Source organism: Oryctolagus cuniculus, chromosome 2 (genome assembly GCF_051225735.1).
Source record: "Oryctolagus cuniculus isolate XC-2025 breed Fujian yellow rabbit chromosome 2, ASM5122573v1, whole genome shotgun sequence".
In the NCBI taxonomy this organism is placed as follows: Eukaryota; Metazoa; Chordata; class Mammalia; order Lagomorpha; family Leporidae; genus Oryctolagus; species Oryctolagus cuniculus.
In genome coordinates, this window is record NC_142868.1 from 22,140,169 (window position 1) to 22,145,371 (window position 5,203).

Genomic DNA, 5,203 nt, shown 5'->3' on the forward strand with positions numbered 1-5,203 from the left:
TGATGTGAATGGAAGGGGAGAGGGAGTGGGAAAGGGGAGGGTTGTGGGTGGGAGGGACGGTATGGGGGGGAAGCCATTGTAATCCATTATTCGTACTTTGGAAACTTATATTCATTAAATAAACAAATAAAAAAAAAGAAAAAAAAAAGAAGTGATAGGAAGTAACCTAAAGTATGGTGCCTTCATCTTGGGAGCCTCTCCCACTCTCTCTTGGATTGCTTGCTTTGGGGAAGTCAGCCACCATGTCTAAGGCGGCCCTGTGAAGAGCTGTATGGGAATGAACTTGGAAGCAGATCTTTCGAGACCTTCCAATAGATGTCAAAGCAGATTCTTCCACCCATTGGGCTGTCAGATGACTGCAGCCAGGCCAACAACAGATTGGCTGTAACCTGGTGAGAGACATGGAGCCGGAGACACCCACCAAATCATGCAGGCTTCCTGACCCAGAGACCCTGCGAGAAAACAAATGGCTGTTAAATGAGATGCTAAGTTTTGAGTAAGTTGTTATACACCAATAGATAACTAATACAATTCGTCAATACACAATGATGTTGGGTAAGTTTTCCTACTCTAAGAAGCAAATGATCTGATGGCTTATTGGTGGGAAGAGATAGGCAGAGATTATGCCACAAGCGTCAAGACAATGGCATCTCTGTCTTGGGACGGGGTTGATGGCAACTCCCAGTAAGTTTAGGGGATTGTCCTAAGTAGAGCAGACTTACACTCTGCTTCCAAGGAGCAGAAAAATTCCTGAAGAAGAAAAGAGTATCTACTGGACTGAAGTAACATCAGGCATTGGGAATAGCTGGGCAGAGGTTGACAAACGTTTTCTAAAGGCACAGTTAGTGGGTCATTCAGAACTTCTAATTACCCCACTGTGGACTGAAAGCAGCCATGGGGATAACATAAATGAGTGGTCAGTTTCAGTAAAACTTTATTTCTAAAAGGAAACAGTGAGCCGGATTGGGTCCCTGACCTTCTTTTGCCAACCTGTTCCATGATAGGAAGATGTAAGTCAAACCTCTGAGTCTCCAACATACCTATGTGAAATGTGAAGAGGTGAAGGCAGGCTACTGGGCTGTGATGGTGGGGTGCTGTTGGAAGGGAGGGCTTCTTGGGGGGCTTGAAAGGAATCTAAAAGGGTGGGGTGTATCCCTGTGCAGCGTGAAGCTTGGACATTCCATCTGCCTTCAAAAAGGAGGAGGATGGGGCCGGCGCCGTGGCTCACTAGGCTAATCCTCTGTCTTGGGGCGCCGGCACACCAGGTTCTAGTCCCGGTCAGGTCGCCGGATTCTGTCCCGGTTGCCCCTCTTCCAGGCCAGCTCTCTGCTATGGCCCGGGAGTGCAGTGGAGGATGGCCCAAGTCCTTGGGCCCTGCACCCACATGGGAGACCAGGAGAAGCACCTGGCTCCTGGCTTTGGATCAGCGTGGTGTGCCAGCCGTGGCGGCCATTGGAGGGTGAACCAACGGCAAAAGGAAGACCTTTCTCTCTGTCTCTCTCTCTCACTGTCCACTCTGCCTGTCAATAAATAAATAAATAAATAAATAAATAATGTATTATAAAAAAAAAGAAAAAAAGGAGGAGGATGGATGACCAAAGTCTCACTGGGACCCTGCGTATCAGTGGATAATTGTAGCAGGCCAGGAATGATTTCCAGATTTAAATCCCTCTCTGGGGAGTTGGCAGGGGGTTGAGGGGTGGGACAGAGGCTCCCAAATTGATTGAGTTCAGATCCCAAAGTCACTGATTTTCTTTGAACTGGCAGATATGTTTCCTTCACTGTCAGGGGTAGATAGAGTCTCAAGAACTATCAGTTATGGGGAAAGGAAGAAAGTGACATTTCTGCAGATCTGAGCAGTGTATGCAGTTTTGTGTTTTCTTTATGCACACAAAGAGCTATAAGGGGTTATATGAGGGAGATCCAGATTTTAGAGTTGGGGAAAAGCAAAAGTTTGAAGCATCTGAGTAAAAATAGCATTTCCTGCAGCTCTGGGATGCAGAATTCACAGTAGCCAAGGCAAAGTGAAAATTCAGGTCTCCTTCTTCAAAAAGCAGGGGAAAAGGAGCTATTAAAGGTGGTCAGATGCACAACTTTTTCCTTTCTTCCATGGTCTTCTTTTCTATTTTTCATGGTTTTTTATATTCAGCTTTTTAATGCTCTAAAGAAATAATAAAATTTTCATTATTAATATGAATTTCACCATCATCTTTATGTTGTGCATTGCCACATTTCAATGCAAACAGAAGGCAGAATTACTGACGTTACACAACTTGTATTTCCTAGGTATATACATGTTTATTTTGTTCTTCCAGAACAAATAAACATGTTCCCAGAACAGTGGAAATGCTGCACAAAATTAACCCACCTGCTTTTATTTCACTTCTTGATGTTCACACATTCGCCCCACACTCTCTGCCTTTGACTTGCTGGTGAGGGAGGAAGGAAGGAGAGAAAGGATCCTCTGCCTTCATTTTCAGCATCAGGGGTTGACTGACACAGGGAAGTAACATGAGAAAGGAGGCTAAGACGGGTTTCTGGATTCACTTGGAAGGACTGCCATAGAGAAGTGTCCCAGACGTGGGGCTTAAGCAACCATATGCAGCATCTCTCAATTCTGGAGGCTGCAAGTCCACGATCAAGGTGTTGGCAGGTCTTGAAGCGTCTGAAGGGGTAGGGAAGGGTCTTCCTGTCCTGACCGTTGACTTTCGGGAGTTCCCTGGCTTGTGACAGCCTAATCCAATCTTCACATGGTCTTCTCTCTGTGTGAGGTGCCCCAATTTCCCCCATTCTATGAGGAGACCAGTAACAACTTTATCCTAATTTAACTTCTCCCAACTAATATCTGCAAAAATATTTCCAAACAGGGTCACATTCAGAGGGAGGACTTTGGCATGTGAATTTTGGTGGAGGGGGCATCATTGAAACCCTAACACGCTCCTTGGCTGCTCACGGTTCTGAGGATGCCACGCCTTCTTTCTGGCTTGTACAGAAGGTGTCACCTGTCAGGGCTGTCAGTGCCACGTCACTCAGTCATGGATCTGAGCCTTGCTGAGGTCCCGCACACCTTGGGTCTGCTGGAATTTTGTGCTCACAGGGAGTCATGGATACAATGTGGTGGCAAGGAACAGAAGCAGGCTGCATATTGCATGCTTCACTGTACTCTTGGACTTCATTTACAAAACCAAGTTCAAAGACTACATTATTAATAATGTCAAAATGGCAACAGTTGAGCATAAAACCAAGCATGTGGTTCTTCTGAGCCTACACCCTCGTGTGTACAACTACACGGCTTGCACATTCACAAAGCCAGCTCTGTCCAGTACTCTGGCCCAAATCTCTCACCTGGACATCATGCTCTTTCCTATAGGTCCTTAGAAACTTGGTGATCAGTTCCAACCATCGAAGACCTCAGTTCAAGAAAAATTAAGTGCCTATCCTGAAATCTCAAAAAGAAAAGGCAGGCCTGGAGCCCAGAATCCCTGGTCCATTGTCACTCTCCCACATCCTCTTGCTCCTGCTTGGGTGGCTTCTCCATTTTCTAAGAGTTAGCTCAGTGCACATGCCCTGCTGGGCTGAGAATTCTCAGGATTTAATTATGCATTAGACGTCCCAACACTCTTGGATGTGTGCATCGAGGGGACAGTCTTGCTTTGTTTTCTTAGCTGGAAACTGAAGCAAGTGGTGAGCGAGATGACTGAGTTCAAGGCAATGGGACAATGAGAAAAACTACATGTTAGCACAATCCAAATTTTCTTACTTGCTACTCATAGAAGAGCTTTCCACTTTTGGGGGAATTTGGGGTGGGAGAGCCAGAGGGTAGCCTTATCACACAGCAGGGGCTCAGTATTCAGATCTGGCCCAAGGTGAAATGTTTCAATGATGGAATTGCGCTCAGAGTTGTCCACATGTGTTTTTTTTTTTTTTTTTTTTTTTTTTTTTTTTTTTTGGTTGACAGGCAGAGTGGACAGTGAGAGAGAGAGAGAGAAACAGAGAGAAAGGTCTTCCTTTTCCGTTGATTCACCCCCAATGGCTGCTGCGGCCGGTGCATTGCGCTGATCCAAAGCCAGGAGCCAGGTGCTTCCTCCTGGTCTCCCATGGGGTGCAGGGCGCAAGCACTTGGGCCATCCTCCACTGCACTCCCAGGCCACAGCAGAGAGCTGGGCTGGAAGAGGAGCAACTGGGACTAGAATTCAGGGTGCCGGCGCCGCAGGTGGAGGATTAGCCTATTGAGTCGCGGCGCCGGCCAAGTTTCTTGGTCTCTTTCTTGATTAAAGGATCTTGCTGCAAGCCACTGCAAAATGTGATAGCTTAAAACAACAGCCACCCATTTAGCTAATGATTCTGCAGTAATTTTGATTGGGCTCAGCTGGTCTTGTCTATCTTGCTAAAGCATCTGTGGCCTCTGCTAGTGCTTACTGGCTTATGAAGGATTAGAGTGGTTTGGCCTTGGTGTCCCCGTGTAGTCTTACTTTTCCACAGGCTAGCCTGGGCTTGTTCCAAGGGTGAAAGCAGGGTTCAGGGACAGCAAACAGCGCAGCTGTCAGAACTGCTGAGGCGGGGGATAGACTCTTGCGTGATGCCCCTTCTGTTACCTTCTGTTGATAAAAGCAGGTCACAAGGACAGCTCAGCTTCAAGGGGTGAGCAAATAGATTCTACCTCTTTGTGGGAGGAGCTACAAAGTGAGGTGGTCGTTTTGCAATCTCCCAGGTTGTCTTCAGACACCTCTCTAAGCACCTCATGCCTTCCACTCAGGCTCACTAATATTTGCCTGTCCTTGGGCCCACTTCATTTTCCTCTTTCCTTGTGATTCCAGGGCTCTTTGTTCAGGATGCATTATGGGAACGAGCCAGCTTACTTTGGAAATAATTTGTGGCAGGTGCCAGGTATTTGATTACTTTGTGCTGTCCTTATAGAAGAAGTTTTGGCCTTTTTTCACGGCTGTCTTAAATCTCACAATCACAAGACTTACCTGGGGAGTTTGTTGAGAGCAGAGATGCCTGGATCCCATCACAGGTGTACTGATTCTGTATTTTCTGGAAGGAACCTTGACGGCTGTAGATTTTCAAGTTTTCCCTATAGTTCTTTGGAATCACTAGGCTTTGTACACACACCATTATCGCCAGTGGGCAGAGGAAGTGTTTGACATTTACCACCCCTGGAGGGATACACTGTTTCCCTGCCCCTACAGTGCCTGGTGCC